This window comes from Hemicordylus capensis, chromosome 2 (assembly GCF_027244095.1).
Source record: "Hemicordylus capensis ecotype Gifberg chromosome 2, rHemCap1.1.pri, whole genome shotgun sequence".
Classification (NCBI taxonomy): Eukaryota; Metazoa; Chordata; class Lepidosauria; order Squamata; family Cordylidae; genus Hemicordylus; species Hemicordylus capensis.
Genome location: NC_069658.1, coordinates 346621809 through 346639376, shown reverse-complemented (window position 1 = coordinate 346639376; position 17568 = coordinate 346621809). Strand labels below are relative to the sequence as shown.

At 43.9% G+C, this 17568-nt stretch overlaps 1 protein-coding gene and 1 long non-coding RNA gene across 6 annotated transcripts in view; one reads left to right on the top strand and one right to left on the bottom strand.

Annotated features, from left to right (window-relative positions):
• Positions 1-17568, top strand: part of SPOCK1 (SPARC (osteonectin), cwcv and kazal like domains proteoglycan 1) — a 904393-nt gene that overhangs the window by 785433 nt on the left and 101392 nt on the right. The window lies entirely within an intron of this gene.
• On the bottom strand, positions 3827-15667 carry LOC128344098 (uncharacterized). Its single transcript, XR_008315672.1, has 3 exons — positions 15388-15667; positions 8390-8938; positions 3827-4331 (listed from the first exon to the last, which is right to left on the bottom strand). It is a non-coding gene; the product is annotated as an uncharacterized LOC128344098 (long non-coding RNA).

The following is a 17568-nucleotide window of genomic DNA, read 5'->3' as shown; positions in this document are numbered from 1 at the left end:
CCTTCCAAAGTTCAACTTGCAGGCTGTTCTCGCGAGCAGGCTAGGCTGCTTGTGTGGAGTGCTGGAATCCGCCCGGATCCCAGTGCTCCCACCCAGCCTAACCCCTCTGCTAAGCCCGGTTCTTAGCTGAGGTTAAGAGAGCAAGCACTCCCTTAACCCGGCTGCCAGGCTCACTTGTCTCCTTGGCACCACATAGCCAAGGAGATTGGTGCCTAGAGTGCCCGGCTGCCAGGAGAATCCCCCAAGGCACCATGTTTTTTACGTAGTGCCTTCTGGGATATATGGAGGCTGGGAAAATGAGTCCCAGCCTCTGTTGCTCCATGCTGCTCCCAGCAGCGCATGTCGGCGTGCAGCTCTAAACGATACACATCTAAACGATACAGAGGGATTGTCTGCAGGAAAGTAGCTTGAACCCTGCCTTCCCCCCTGCCTGGCTGCCTGCCCACTCATGTGAATGGGTTCACTGTCAGTCAGAGGAAAGCAGCCGATTTTTTCTCTCTCATGTGCAAGCAGCTAGCTAGGTGCTAGTTGGAAAAACATTTCTCTAGCCCAATCAGCAATCCACTCCTTGCTGATTTGAACTTTGCTGGCAATAATTATGGGGGGAGCACAATCAGGAAGCAAATAGCAGCATAGAGCCAATTGGCTGTTCTCTGCTATCTCTCTTGCAGTGCTGCTACACCAACTGAGGAGAGGTGCGGGAGGGAGGGGAGGCCGAGCTGAGAGATGATAGGTTTCTTTGCTTTTCTCTCTCCAGTTTGTTCAGAGTAGGGCTGTGCAGATCGTTTCGAGTTTGAAACGTTCTGACTCAAAACAGAATGCCCTTCAAATGAAGGGCCTGTTTCGAGCTTGGACCAGAACAACCCCATTCTGAGTCAGAATGTTTCAAATGTTCCAAGCACCATTTTGGATGCCAGTTTTCCTCTTGCTGACTGGCTTTGGCACTGGCTTCCAATTGGCTTGTGATTTCCTTGTTTCTTGCTTGGTTTATTATACAAATCAACTTGATTTGTATGATAACAAGCCAACCAAGGGGAAAACTGGCATCCAAAATGGCGCTCTGAACACTCGAAACATTCCAAGCTCATTCTGTCAGTACAACCAGCTCTCTCGGTTGTTCCGATGGAATGTTTCGGGGATTTGCAGCATTCCATTCCAAGCCTGGAATGGAATGCAAATCCAATTCTGTGCATGTCCCTAGTTCAGAGCCCTTCCCTTCTCCTCCCTGTCAACTCTGCATGTGCTTCACACGCTGTTGCCCAATTGCAGCTACGTGTCTGGAGCCAGTCATTTGAACAAAAAGTAGTGAGTGCTCATCCAGAGAGCTTGAGCTAGACACCTCTGTACACAACCTTAAAGTGTTTCCTGGTTGACACAGTTCCTGGACCAGTTGTAAATCTATTCTGCCATGACACATCATGTGCTAGTTGAATATTGGTGTGTACAAATGCATAACTAAAATACCGAATCAGAGAAACAAACTGTCAATTCCCCTCCCAAATTCTGTAAAAGGTTTGGAATATTGTGGGCTTAGGGTCATCTCATGCATACAGAGTCCCTCCTTAACTTTTGTTGAGGCTTGTATGCATTGTTCCCACTTATGTAACTGCTAATGCCTCAGTTTCTTCTACACAAAAGCTTCAAGGCAGCAATTAAGCATCCATTCTCATAGAAAATGTTGAACAAGTGTAGTTCATTTCAAGCTTAGCTTCCTTAGGTTTACACCAGTATAGAAGTGCTAAGGAAACGAACTGCTGAGTGTAATGTTTGTCTATCCCCCCTTTTTCTTTCTAAAGAAAAAAAAACTTGATGGAATTTTATGCTTATAGGATTAATCTGCCTAGTGGATCAGCCATTCAACACAATTTTAATTACACCTACCATCCTTCACTGCATTCTTTCATTCTCTGGCTGAATCTTATCAGAGTGAAGGTCTGTGAGATATGTCAGGGTCTGCTAAGCAGAAGTCACAACGTTTGCTTTCTCACTGCTTATTTTCTTGGAAAAAATAATAAAGCTCACACTTCTGTTTTAGACAGAACAGCACTTATAGACTTCACATTTTGTCTCAAACACAAACTACCAAGTGTTTGTAATTTTGCTGAGAAACTCAGTGACAGAACTTTTTGAAATGAGTGACAAGAAAGGAAATGGAGAAGTGCTGAAGCAGGCCAGAAGCATGTTATGGAAGATAATTATTGCCAGTTGTTCATTATGTATCGTGCTATGGTTAAGTGAGTTTTATTGCCTTTATTTGCATTGTAACTAGAATTTTCCTGGTAGCTGTGTGTCACTGCTGTATCTTTTCAATATCTAAATGTAAATCTGTTCCAGCTGCCTTTATCGATTCCGCTAAAAACACACACGTAGGAAACAAATGAAAGGATGTCACTTAAGATAATCAAGAACTGACACGTTTTTCTACACACCCCATTTGCTGTGTTAAATACTGAGGTGGCTGCATTGCAGCTGCCTTGAGAGAGGCCTTGCTTAAACACTGTCACTTCGTAACCACTTTATAACTTCATTTTACAACTGGATTAACCTATATAAATACCATGGCTTGGAGTGAGAGATGTTTTTCATTTTGTTTGAGCCCAGTTGAGAAAACATGGATGGGGGGGAAGATTTATCACTAAGTCTTAATTCTCTAGTGGAACTCTTCTTATATCATGCTCCAGGGCAGGTAGTATACCATGTACACTCTCAATTTCATCTCTAAGCAATAAAGGTTAATTGTGGTTGTGTTATCTGTAATAGTAGTTGGCTACTGGGCATATCCTCTTTTCATATCCAGATCTTCAGATGATAATGAATGTGTTGTCATAACAATGTATTTATTAATAGCTTAGTTCAAACCAGCATCCAAGTCCAGTAAAGCACCAGAATTTGCCTCCTTTCTGAATTTCCCTATTTATGGTTTCTGAGCATGCTGATGACTAAGAACTATTGAAGCACTTGCCCTAATTCACAGGATTGGCAACACAAGGGGAAAAACATATTTAGAGGGGGGAAATGAAGAATTAAGTCCCATTGAGTGACTTGGGTCATATGGTAAGTGTGCCTTGGATAGCAAAACAGGCACAGTTTTGTTATAAATTGATAAGCTGGAGATGCAATACGCATATTTAAGGTGATGCCAAAATACTCCTTTAAGACCTCCAATTGTATTACATAAAAACAGATGACAATACCTTGTAAATAAAAATGTTGTTAAAAACAAACATTCTGGCATCACACACCAGCCTCAGTGTTGTCCCTCCATCTTCTGTGGATCACCTGCTTATATGGTTCACAACTTTAATTACACACACTCTGGCAGTAATTTCAGTCAACAAATGAGGTAAAAGGGTGAGGGGTAGAAGACAAGAGACAAAGGGAACCAAGGTCATACAGCTGTGTGTCTGTGTTCCTACATTACAAACTCCTTAATAGACAATATACTTCACAGTCTCCTTTAACCCTTCACTTTCATTTACACTGGGTTTGAGTTTATCTACATATATTGCCTCGCTAATCTTTCTTCGTACTAAGCAATGCTCTACCTCCAATACATCCACCTTAACAGGCATTGTTATTCCCTTATGATATTTGGTCTTGTGTACTGACCATGGCCTCTCTATATATATATAACTTTAGCTATATATAGATAAACTCAAACCCCATGTAAATGGAGGAAGATGGAGGAACAAAACTGAGGCTGGTGTTTGACCCTGGAATGTTTACTATGCTTTTAACAATGTTTTAAACAATGTTTTTACAAGGTCTTGTCATCTGTTTTTACATAATAAATTGGAAGGTCTGAAAGGAGTACAGTTTTGTTAGCTTTGATAAGGGATGAAATCGGGCATAAAATGATTAAGAATGGGTAATATAAGTGAAGAAACAAGACAATATGAAAATTAAGGTGGCAAAGAGGGAGTTTAATGTTAGGTGTTGCAAAATCTGGTGGTATACTGAGAAACTGTCAAATTATGTTATCCCGTCAAGTTAGGTAAGTTATGTAGATAAGTTATGTTGAAGATATAAAATGCAGCAGGGCAGATGTCTTGCTGGAAATTGCTATCATGCTTTGCTATCCAGCAACAGCTAAATTAGCCAGGAAGAGATCTTGCAGGAATATGGTTTCATTTGTGCCCACACATGGTCCTGAGGAAGCAGAATCTGCCAGGGCATGTGTTTTTTCTTCAGTTTGCCTCTTTTGTCCTCCAGCCTTAAGTAGTCCAAGGATAGCAAAATCAGCAAGTGGCAGACATCTGTCAGGATTGGTTACCTCTTTCTTCTAGCTTCACAGTATTGTATTTCTGCTGTATTTAGCAGCAGCATAAGGCCTTTGTAAGTCAATGAGAAATGAACAAAGGAACAAGTTAACAAGAACAGAAAAGGTGGTGCTGTTCTGAACAAAAGGCTTGGACTGAATTCCTTGGTATAAACTTTAGCTCTGCCAACAAGGTCAGACTTAACAACCCAAACCTAAGCATGTTTTACAACTACACCCCACTTAGCCCGCCAGATTCATCTTATAGGCTGCAGTCTAGGGTTGCCACTTAGGGACTTTTATAGAGGACTTGTGACTATTTTGGGGACCAAATGATGTTTTTTGAATTTGTTGTGGTATCCGAAGTTCTGTTCGCTCCAAACACTTTGCTCTCATGAGCAGCTTCGCTTCCTTTGTCTCCTTCCTCTTTCCCTACTGACCATCCATCCAGTGGGGAGCCAGAGTGGAGTAGGAATGTGCAAACCGGCTCGACCTCAAGCTGGTTTGCCATTGAGCTGACCCGGTCCGAGGGCTCACCCTTTGAGCTGGACCTGGCCCAGTTCAGCTTGAGGTCGAGCCGAACCTTCTGGGTGGGCTCGGGGCAGGTTCAGTTTGGTTTTTTTTAATGGCGGACTTACTGCCTCCAAGGCTGTTGGGAGGTGGGGTTCCGGCAGTTCCCCTCCCCCTGCCGGCCTCCCCCCCCCAGTTTCCCACGGGCTGTTTGGGCCTGTTTTCTGGCCATTCCAGTCCTCTCCTCTCCAAACTTGCGGCAGCCATTTGGGAGGCTGCAGCACTTGCGCACAGGCCATTTGTGTGGCCAGGTCATGACTCAGATCGAACCAGGCAAACTAGTTTTATGCACACCCCTAAGGTGGATTTTCTGCTTCAGTGGCAGCTTGCAGAGCCATGTGATGCAGGAGCACAGATAGGTAGGCCCAACAGGTGCAGCTTGCTTCCTTCATGTGGTGGTGGCGGTGGCAGTGAGAGGTTAGCAGTTAACTAACTTTACTCAGTTAACAGCTACCTCTGCTAACTGAGTTAAAAGGCACCCTTTAAAGTGGTGAATCACTTCTATTTATTCAGTAATCCAAAAACGGGTTGAAGATAAGAGTTAAGATGCTTTACATTTTTCACTCATGCTCTAAAAAAAATGGAAATTGCATATTAAAGTGCCCATCTTAACTTCAGCACCATATAAGCTGTAAAGACTTTGTACAGTGGGGTATATGATGATGGCTTTAGAAATGCGGCTCCATGCAGCCACACTTTGCCTTGATCAGAGATGCATCAGGCAGAAATTCATCAGGGGCATCTCTAGGAAGTGATTAGGGCAACTGCACCTGTTGAATGTCTGCCTAGATGCATTCCTCCACAGCCCAATGTCCAACTGAAAAATATTATTTACATTTACAAAATAGGAACATAGGAAGCTGCCATATACCAAGTCAGACCGTTGGTCCATCTTGCTCAGCATTGTCTACACAGAGTGGCAATGGCTTCTCCAAGGTTGCAGGCAGAGATCTCTCTCAGCCCTATCTTGGAGATGCCAGGGAGGGAACTTGGCACCTTTTGCTCTTCCCAGAGTGGCTCCATCCCCTGAGGGGAAAGTCTTACAGTGCTCACTTCTAGTCTCCCATTCATATGCAACCAGGGCGGATCCTGGTTGTTAGCCTCAAAGGCAGGATGCCTCTGAGTACCAGTTGCAGGGGAGTAGCAGCAGGAGAGAGGGAATGCCCTCAACTCCTGCCTGTGGCTTCCAGCAGCATCTGGTGGGCCACTGTGTGAAACAGAATGCTGGGCTCTCTTTGGCCTGATCCAGCAGGGCTGTTCTTATGTTCTTATCCTGCTTAGCAAGGGGGACAAGTCATGTTTGCTACCACAAGACCTGCTTTCCGTCCTGAAAGACCAAGGCAAAAGATAATGACTGATAGGATAATGACTTACTCAAAATAGACTCATTGAAATTAAATGGACATTAGGAATTCCTTAACATGTTCTTTTAATTTCAGTAGAATACCTTTGAGTAATGTTCCTCATTATGTCAGTCACTATTTCTTTCTTGCTGTATTCTCTACAAAGTAGGAGAGGATGGACTATTGTCATTTTTGTTTTAAATATACTAATGCCCTGTGGGATGCTTTGGCTAATGTCAGATTTTTTGAGAACAATCTGTGTGCTGGGTGGGGTGCTGATGGGTTTACCTCACAGGATTTTTACATTATTTTCCACTCACATTTTTAAAGGACATTTCCACTACTCTCCCATCCCCCAATACCATTTTCCAGAGATTGTTTAACTGTTCTCTCATTATATGGCAGCAAACCCTACTTACTTTAATGGAGTTTACTTCCTTCTAGGTGTGTACATAGAATTGCAGATTCAGTTGTCAAAATGTCCCACCCAGTACCAACAAACTGTTATTGTGGTGTAGACTGCCCTTGAACATTGAGAATCTACATGAGAGCCAAATCACCTGCGAATATGGAGATTTCATTTCTTAACTATGGCCAAGTTAAGCTTCCAGTTCAGCTCTGATGTAGAACCTCCATGTTCAAGCACAGTCTATAACAGAATGATGGTTTCTTGGTGCTAGGTGGGAATGGTTTTTAGGATTTCCTTGAGGTTCCTCCTTTGAAACTTCCTAGCATGGGATCCTTGGTCCCAATATTATACATTTTCACTCAGAAGTAAGCCCCAGAGAATAAATGGGGTTCCCCTCTTCTATGTTTTGCTGAGAGGCTGGGAAGAAGGTGGCAGGGAGGAGAACCCAAATTCTTGCCTAGGATCTCTGCTGGTCTTGATTCCTATGTGTGTTTGCTCAGAAGAAAGCTCCTGTGGAATCAAGCTTTGCTGTGAGCCTCTGCTTTCCCTTTGGTGGGAGTGAGAGAAAGTGGGCAGAAGGATGCCCATGAAAGGGCATCTTTCAAATGTCCATGAAAGGAAAGAGAGGGGTGGGGGATGATTGTTTAACTATGCATGTGCCTGAGTGCTCATAGACCATCAGGCACCTATGTTCAGAACCAGTCACTTGCTAGAAATTGCCAGGACTTTCCCCTCTCAACTTTGGCTTCAGGATTCTCAGTGAGCAGACTCAGTTATTCTCTTAGCTAACTTTGTCTTAGCTATTTTCCTTATTATTATGGGTACTTCAAGCTGTGCTTGCTCAAAAATCACTAGATTGATGTTTTTCAAACCAGCAAAAGGCACTAGTCCCTTATGGACCTGAATTTTGGAGGAATGCTAAGAAGACATCAAATAATTAAAAATATACATTATCTGTGGTGAAAAAAGGTCACCCAAACTTTGAAACCTCATTGTAGGAATTTAAAACTTAAACTGCTGTATCTCAGCCATTTTGCATCAAATATTGGGGGGTGGGGGGTTGTCTCTAGTCCCCTAGTTGCTGTGTGCACGATTTCAGAGGGATTGGGGTGGATACCTTTGACTTTATAAGCAATAGAGTGTTCAGGGCTTATAATGGCGGAACGTAAAGCACTCCTCAACTTGACTATACTAGCACGAATACGCCAGTATAATCATAGGGAGAGCAAATGGCCCTATCCAACCCCAGCACAACATCCCTTTAATGGATGATGCTGATGTTACCTTGCCTTTCTTTTTAGATTGTGAGCCCTTCGGGGACAGGGGAGTATCTTTTTTTCCTGAAAACTACTGTGAAACCTTACACTGAAAAGCAGTATATAAATGTTTGTAGTTGTAGAGAACAAGTGAGTGGGAGATCATGCATGCATTGCTGTGCCAGCATACCAAGAGGCTGTGTTGGTCACTAGCTGTCTGCCCTGCCTTGAGCCAAGAGGTTAAGCTGCTGGCCTGGCTGGGACAAGCAGGCTGGGTGACCCATGGGAGAGGAGGACAGAGGACTGGGTGTGTGGTAATCCTAACTAGAAGATGAATTTGCGGTTAACAAGCTGGTTAACAAGCACGGTTAACACTCTGTACCTAGACAGACTGAGCAGACATACAGCTCACTTGGTCATCAGCTTCACAGTAGCGAACTGTATTTATTCTCAAATTTGAGAATAAATACTCAAATTAGAATTATCCATTTTTAATCAAAATATGCATATATAATACCAATAAACATATACAAATTGTATGTAAAGTGGAAACCTTTTTGGTGAAAAGCGTCCTTGATTTCCACTTTTTTGGTGACAGATATCGACTTTTTCCACCGTCTGGACCTGGCAAGCCTAGCTCCCACCATTTGCTTTTCCTGCTAAATTCCTCCTCCTTATCAGTGTGCCAGTTATGCTCATTTTGCACACCATCTGGGGATCAATATTGAGTCCTAGCATTGCTGTTTGCTGCTTAAAGCAGCCAGAAAGCTTTAAGCTGCAGGAACAGTCAAGGATTTCCTGAAACATCAAGGAATTCACAGATGCTACTAAAGCTGCACAGGCCTGTGCTTATTTTGTGTCTCTACAAATCTCTTTGCATTTCTCAGCCATTGCTTTTAGATTTTATTTTTTACTTATTGTGAGCAGTGGACAGATGGTCTTTTCAAGTACAGTGCCTAACACTTCATCAGATCACATTTCCAGTAATCAGATCAAGCCACAGCTTAAAACAACTTGAGGTGTTGAGTTTATTGCATCTCCCGGAAAAGGAATTCAAGAAATGGACAGTTCACTCAGATCTTGGGGATGAGAAGCAGAGAGGCTGTTACAGAGAAAAAAGGCAAAGAGATAAGGATTTTAAAACATAATGGGTCAGATCCAGATTAAGTTCGTCATTACTAAAATACCGTTGAAATAAATGAGAAGTCCCATTGAAATTAATGAGATTTTAAGTTAGTCATTTTAAGTTAGACATTTTAAAAATGAGAAAGGGAAAAGAGCTCATCTGATAAAGGTGAGTAAGAAATTAGAATACAGAACAGAATGAGAGACAGATTGTTTATTAGGACCACATCCCTATGTTCATTTAGAAGTACTTTTATTAACCTTTTATTATTGATTTATTATTTGGGGGTGGTTTTATAGCTCATTGGTAGAGCATCTGTTGCATTCAGAAGGTACCAGGTTCGATCCCTGGCATCTCCAGGTAGGACTGGGAAAGGGTCCTGCTTGAAACTTTGGAGAGTTGGTGCTGGTTAGTTAGACAATACTGAGACAGAGTCATCCCAGAGTTGCTCCTATGAGGGGTTTGAGGGGGGAAGCAGCAACTCACCACAAGAAAAACAGTTTTATGTTTATGTTTTAAAAATCAGCTTTTGGGCTACTAGTAATTCCACTGCAAGCTAAGAATGAAATTGCTTGAACAGATGTTCAAAACTCCCAAAACAATGGTGTGCTAATCAGCATTTCAAAGCCACATACATAAAGAAGTTTAGATGGTGATTTAAATAAAGTAGTGGTTAGAACTACAAAGCATAATCTTCTCGAACTACTTATCTGCATTTTAAAATTACCCACAGCCTTTATGCTGAGCAAAGGATAGGGGGGGAAATGGCAAAAATAGACATGCAGTTCATGTCCAATCCAGTAGATGTAAGATCTCATGAGAAATTCCGTAGAATCTTCATAACAGAATAGAATAGCACTTTTCCTCCTGGGGCAAATAGCAGCTGTAGGGAAAGGGGGAATTCTAGATTGGAATGATGCAGGGGGAAAGAGCTAACCGCCCCGCCCCACACACTACAGTCATGATCCAAATTCCCCTTAGCTGGTATTTAAATGACAACAACTCTCATGACCCCACTTTCACTTTTTCACACTTTCCTTTACTATGAATAATATGAGGAAGTAATCAATTTAGCACACTTCACCTTATGAAGACAAACCTCATACAAATAAATTCACCAAAATTCACCCCCTGCCCAATCACTCTTAAATTGGGGATGGGTAGTTGCCTCCACCCATTAGACACTATCTACCAGCCCACCCCACTCCTTTGGGGCAGATCCACTTTCTGCCCCCAATCTGCCCCAAAGACACCCAAACTTCAAAAATTCTCAAAAAATCAGCCCTCTGCCCAATCCCCCTGAAATTGGGGTGGTAGCCTCCACCCATTAGGCACTACCACCCCACCCCACTATTTTGGGGCAGATCCACTTTCTGCCCCCAATCTGCCCCAAAGACACCCAAACTTCAAAAATTCTCAAAAAATCACCCCTTTGTCCAAACCCCCTGAAATTGGGGTGGTAGCCTCCACCCATTAGGCACTACCACCCCACCCCACTATTCTGCCCCAGGCCCCACTTTCTGCCCCAATATGCCCCAATCTGCCCCAAAGACATGAAATTTTCAGAAATTTGCCAAAAATCAGCCCTTTGCCCAATCCCCCTGAAATTGGGGTGGTAGCCTGCACCCATTAGGCACTACCACCCCACCCCACTCCTTTTGTCCAGATCCCATGCTATACCCCTGAAATGCCCCAAAGTCACTAAAACTTTAAAAATTCACCAAAAATCAGGATTTTTCCCAATCCCCCTGAAATTGGGGTGGTAGACTCTACCCATTGGGCACTACCACCCCACCCCAAAATTTTGCCCCTGGGCCCCTTTTTACCCCCCCGAATCGATTCGGATTCAGATTCGGATTAAATCTGAATCCGAACCGAATCAAGGGTGATTCGGGTGACCCAGATTTGGGCACAAAACAGAACAGGGGTGATTCGGTTCGGGTCCGAGCCGAATCACCCGAAAACCCGAATTGCACACCCCTAGTGGCTGGTGCGTGCATGCACCAGCTGCAAGGAGGTACGCAGCAGCCCCACACCAGCATTTTTGGAAACAGCACTGGTGGGGGTAGGGCACCCTCTCTGTTCCTTACAGGTAACCCCTCCCCACTTCCCAGGAGTGCACCAACCCATCCGTGCACATTCCTAGGGGCATGGGGACAATGGAGCAAGGAGGGATGACTGTCCCTTGGCCGCCAGGGTCTGGGGGACTACCAAAGCACCTCCTTGCCCTCGGCCAGAACACCCCCTTGCCCCCTCCTGCACCCAGCCAGTGAACAAAATGCTTGCCGGCCAGGAGCATGAGGCACACCCCTCTACTCCCCAGACAGTGTTTCATTGAAATACTGGCAAGACTGGGGGGGAAGCCCAGCCAGTCAACATTTCAATGAAAAGCTGACTGGGGAGAATGGGAGAGGGGCTGAATGGACCCTCTCCCAGGCAGTAGCTGTGCCCCCTGCATCTGACATTAGATGGAGACAGGGAGAGTCAGCCCCGGCAGAGTTTCCCCTTGACTGAGTTTCCATTGACTGGGATCTCCTATCCCTGCCTGTGTGCAGAGGCAGGGAAAGGAGCTCCCAGTCAGTGATTCAATGAACTGCTGACTGGGGAAACTCTGCAGGGGCTGACAGCAGAGTCTGTCAGATGCAGGGGGCATGGCTTGGGGTACACATGATCAAAAATCAAAAGGGGCAAGGGAGCTGCTGGCAGGAGTTCATCCTCCAGCCACAGGCAAGCTGCCTATGCCCATGTTTGAGCATTATTCCTCAAGCCTTATTTGAGCATTATTGTAACCATGCAGAGCGGACATACAATGCCACCATGACCACCACCACGCTGGCACAGAACAGAACCAACATCCCCCATGCATATGGCATTTGTCTGAGAAGCTGAATGCTGTTCTCAGGGAGAGATTCTCCCCATGGTTAGGAATGCTGGGGCACCAGCAGACTTGTGGCAGGACAGAGGCAAGGTTACATACCACATCAGTATAATGCCACAGATATGACTGCGTAATCTCTGAAAAGGACCTCTAAAGGGAGAGGAGCAGAGAAAATTAACCACTAAGAAGAGAGGGAAGAACAAAAGGAGAAAGGTGGCCAAAGACTTTTCCTGTCCTGTGTGTGTCATTGAGGTGCCCATTAGCTATTATATAGACCTTTGGAATTACCCAGAATAGAACCAGGTGATGGTGAGTGTAACATGCCCACCAAAGCTTATATTAACTTCTGTGGGTCTCCCGTGTGGGTTCTGTTCTGTTGTCTGTAACCCTGTAAAGGTAGTCCTGTGCTGGTTTTGTAGAATCCATTTTGTCCTAGGAGAGAGAGCCATAAGAAACGGAGGAGAAAGGAGGAGAGCTGAAACTGTGAGGAGAAAAGTCAGAGTTGTGGATTGAGGGGTGGGAGAGGAAGCTTGGACCGAGAGAGAGTGTGTGTTTCTAGTGGGGGGGAAATGACAGAACGGGAGAGCACACCTGTATTCAGCCCAAGATTCCAGGGCTTTTCAATCTCTCTGAATTCAGGTCAGGATCCTGTTGTCAGATCTGAGGCCTGCTTATATCTAGCCTGGAGCCTGGCAACAGCTTATGCTTTCTGCCATTTCACAGAGAAGGGCTGAAAACATTCAGAACTATGCACCAGCTGGGGGAAAAGAGACTAGCATCATAACTGAGATAATGAGGTTGTTTGATATTCCCTGGGATTGGAATATAAGGGGGAGTTAAGTATTCATTGTTGATAAAACTGAATTTACATTCAGTGCACCTGTATTGTTGTTAACCTTGTTCTTTGGCTCCTGCTCTGTGATTGATTAAATAAATCTTGTTATTTCCATACTATATATTTTATATACTGATGGGGAAACTAATCGTAAAGGAGATTAGGCTTCCAGGCTGTGATATATCTGTTTGCCAGCTGGTTCCTCAGTCTAGACCGGGACTGAACAACTTTGGCCCTCCTGCAGATGTTGGACTACAACTCCTATCATACCTGAGTATTGGTCACTGTGGCTGGGGATGATGGGAGCTGTAGTCCAAAAACAGTTGGAGGGCCAAATTGTGCAGCCCTGTTCTTGAGTGTAGGAAACATGGAGCTAAGCAGTCTGTAAACACTGCCATCTAATTTGGACCCCTGACAACACTCTCCTCACCAACACCACTTTAGGGATGTGCACAAAACTGGTTTTTCTAGTTCGGAGTGAATCTGAACCAGATTCGGACTGGACGGGTTCCATTTTGCCCCCCTCCAGACCGAAGCCTGGCTCAGCTAAAATTTGAGCCATTTCAGGCCCGGTTTGAGGGTAGCGGGGAGTTATTTAAGTGTAGCTGATTGTAAATGGGAGTCCTCACAGTTGGCGCCCGTGGCACTGGAGCGTCTGCGGCATCTGTGGGGGGGCTGCAACGGCTCCCCCTACCCCTGCCAGCCTCCCCCTGAGTCTCCCCAGCTGGCTTTTGCCTGGCTTGGGCCCATTTCGACCTGTCTCAGGCCTCTACATGTGTGTGGAGGCCTTTAAAAAATCTCCATGCTTGGGCCATTTGCATGACCACACAATTTGCATGGTTGTGCAGATGTGCTGAGTTTGTGGTTTTTTTTTTAAAAGGCCTCCACGCACATGCAGAGGCCCAAGATGGGCTGGCCAGAGAGACTCAGAAGAAGGCTGGTGGGGTAGGGGGAGATGCCGCAGCTCCCCCCCCCCCATCCCCTGCAGCTGCAGCAGCCACTACCACCCCCTCCAGTACCATCAACTGTGAGTATTCCAGTTTACCACCAGCCTCACTTACAGAAGCCCCCACCAGGCCCGAATCAGCCCAAGCAGTTCAGCTCTACCTCAGAACGAACCGGACTGGAGGTTGAGCTTTTGAAGTGAACCGGTTCAAGTTCAAACTGGCTCAGTTTTGAGCAGGTTCACACACCCCTACAATACTTCATTATAAAAACGAGGTCTCATAGTTCCACTACGTAGGGTTGGTGTAGAAACATAGCTTACATAGCCAGAAGGCAGTCATACTGAGCCACTGTTTAATGTGTTCACCAGTTCTTTATAGTGATGGACCAACAGCACCTTCCATTTGCTATCTTCAAACTTGATAACTATATTTTACTATCTGGACGCCTTTCTTTCCTAAATAATGCATTCTAATATCTGGTGACAATCAGTTGACAGTTGACAGTCCATGGAATTCAAAACCCATTATATTTGTTTTAAAGTGACAAGTGACAGAAAATTGTATTGACAGACCATGATGGAACATAATTACAGAACAGGAAGCCGTCAACTTGAATTAATTAATGATAATAGAAGTTCATTTAAAATGTTGGGTTTTTCTGAGTTCTCTGTAAATGCTTACCCTATTTTGTTTGCAGTGGTTGACTTATTCTGAATGAGTCGTTTTTCTTGTAATTAAACTAAGATATGCTGACACTTAAGAAAGTGGTGTGCCAGTTGCTGCATCAGCACAACAATGCTAAGGCTGTTTTTACTCAAGCCTTGCAAGAATATGAACTCTGTATTGGAAACACATAGGCGTCATGGATTTCTAATTGTGCCATCAGGTCTACATTGATAGATACATATCTGGGCAAGGGGCCCCAGTAGTAGAACACCTACATTTGTTAGTTTTTGCTCCTCATACGTCCATTGCAATCAATGAAGCTTTACAATCCTATAGAATCTGTAGGGTTGTTTTAGGCTTGGGTTAAAAAAAACACATAGGTAGTAAAAGTGCTTTATGGAGATCACTTATGAAAACAAGTGGGGAGGGGAGGAAAAGAGAGAGAGAGAATGAACACATGCTTCAAAAAGATCTCTGGTGAAGAATATAAATTAGGCATCTTGAAATCAGAAGGCTCTATTGTTGCCTCTTTCTTCCATAATGTTGTACACTCATGTCCATTTCCAGAATAATTTCATCATGTTTTACATACAGTCTTGTTTTTCATCCTTCTCCTACATCACCCGGGGGGGGGGGGGCAGGATGACGTTTTAGAGGTACTTTTTAAAGACAAATGGATCATCCGTTTTTTGCCTGTCCTTGTTGCTGCAGAAATTTGAGATAAGTGTTCATTTCGAAGATACACAAGGGGCTGCGCGCACGGTTAGAATAGAGACGTACCAAGAGTGCACCCATCACAAACTCTTCCACAGATGTCCTGACACCTCCCTGAGCATCTTTGTATCTTTTGGCAGGGGGCTGTTCATTCAAATGGCCGCTCTATACATGCAGTATCCATAGATGGCATCATAACAGGTGTACTCTTGGTGCATCCCCTTTCTGATCATGCGTGTATAATCAGTACCGGCCCAGGTATAAACTGAGACAGGCTTCCCAAACCAGAATATGAAAGGGTTCTCAATCACAGTTTTCAGATTTTCTGCTATCAGAAATTCCTTTCTCTGTCTATTCATCTGCTGAGGAACCTTTGAATACATACCATGAAATCTTATCCCATTGCAGAGGATTCTGGGCATGTTCTGGAGTACCCACATAGTCCACATGGGGCACTAGCTCAGGCCTGTTAAGTCTTGCCATTCCCCTAGCAAACAGAACATAGTCTGAAATGTGCCCAATAATCCCCTACAGCTGTATTGCATGAAAAAAATGTATCCTGGTGAGCAAGCTGTCTTTCAAGGAAGCATTTCTGTCATCAGAATCTTCTCACTGATGAACCCTGGAAAAGCTTTTGAGAAACCCCAGGGTACAACGCTGATTTAGAAAGAATTAGTTGTCTTCTGTGAGTCCCTGCATACCTTTATGATTCCTGTCTGTGAAAACAGCCTTTGAGAAAGCTAGGGTATGGGATATCTTTTCAAATGAACTCATGAAGTAGTGTGCTTGTAAATATGTTCTGGGGACTTCACAGTTCTCTTGTTTCCAGATCATATTTCAGTTCTCAGCCCCACATACATATACCAGGGTTAAAGATATGTAGCCTCATACATTCCTAAATAGCCGGATGCTTTCAAAATTCTCTGCATCCAATTTCCCACCCCACCCCAGAATTTGAAGTCCTGAATTATCTGATTTTGTTTCCAAACTAGAACTGATACATTAGCAATCTTGCATTGTTCCACATTTCATTTCTGAATTTTGTGCAAAACATCATGCATATGTAGTTTGCTATAGGGTTCAGTTCTTTCAGTTGACCCATGTCTTTTCTCCTCTAAATTACCATTGCAAACATGCAGCCATATGTGCAATCAGACTGAACTTGATAAAACACTGCAAAAAGTTATCTTGATGTGTTTGCATCAACATTCTTTTTATGCTTTGTTATTGATCCACAGATGTACTTGTGTACACTGATAAAGCACTACAAAAAATAACTGAATTTGACTGTATGCACAGTTGTGAAGCTTTTCTTGCGAGGTGTTTTATCAGTGTGCAAGAACACATGCACACCTCAGAAAATGTCACACACAAAAATTGTGCCACATACAGGTTTACAGAAATGCAACCTCACGTACACAATCACATCAAGACTGCTTATAAATATAATAATATTATAGTAATGTAGAAAGGGAAAGATGCAAATAACCAAAAGCAACTGAACACTGCAGCAAATTGTTCAAAGTTTAATTCCAGAATTAAACTAGAACAATTTCTAAAATTAAACCAGAATGTATGAGGAGTGGAATATAAAGGAAAGGAGGAGCAGGAAGCCAGGCTGCAGGGAAATCCGCTCATCCCTAATACATAAGGCCTCCCTTTCTGCTAAACCCACTCTTGATCTGCAGTTCTGTTTTCTTAACATGAACCATAGAGTAATTTCTAACTTCAGCTAACACTGGAGGGCCCTTCCTTCCTTCCTTCCTTCCTTCCTATTTATTTATTCACATTTGTATCCTGCTCTTCCCACAGTGGTGTACATGGTTATGTTTATCCTCACAACAACTCTGTGGAGTAAGTTAGGCTGAGAGATAAGTAACTAATCCAGAGTCACTCCGTGAGTTTCATGGCGGAACAGGGATTTGAACTTGGGTCTCCCCAGTCCTAGTCAAATATTCAAATCACTATACCATGCTGACACACTCTATGGTGGTTCATTCCATCCTGACCACTGATGGTTGCGGGGGATTTTTCAGGGCATCTACACAATGTCGAGTGCATCCCGTGGTCATTGGGTGCTACTCCCTTTTCTTTTCATACAGCATGTATTCTGATGTGAAAATCCTTATGGAACAACTTGCGCAATGAGCAATGGTGTGGATGAACCGTAGTGTAACTCTGAGGGGCAGTGGTTTTCTGCATAGGTGATGACACACAGGGGTTGGCTTCCAAGGACATGTCCCCCCACTTCTGCATATAAATGCACCCTCACCACTTCACATCTAGTCATTGCAAGATGGAAATTTTGGCCTCAGAGGTGCACCTAGGTAATTTTGGAGCCTGGACCTAAAGGCCTTTGGACTTTGGAGCTCCACCCCACCACACACACACACACACACACACACACACACACACACACACACAGAGTGACCCATGCAATATATTTAACATTTGGATTCTTGAGGGCACAAACAGCAAAAGAACTCACAAGAATGTAAGAATATAAAACAGGTATACGCATGCAAATATGCATTAGCAGAAACATTTCAACACGCAACTTAACATA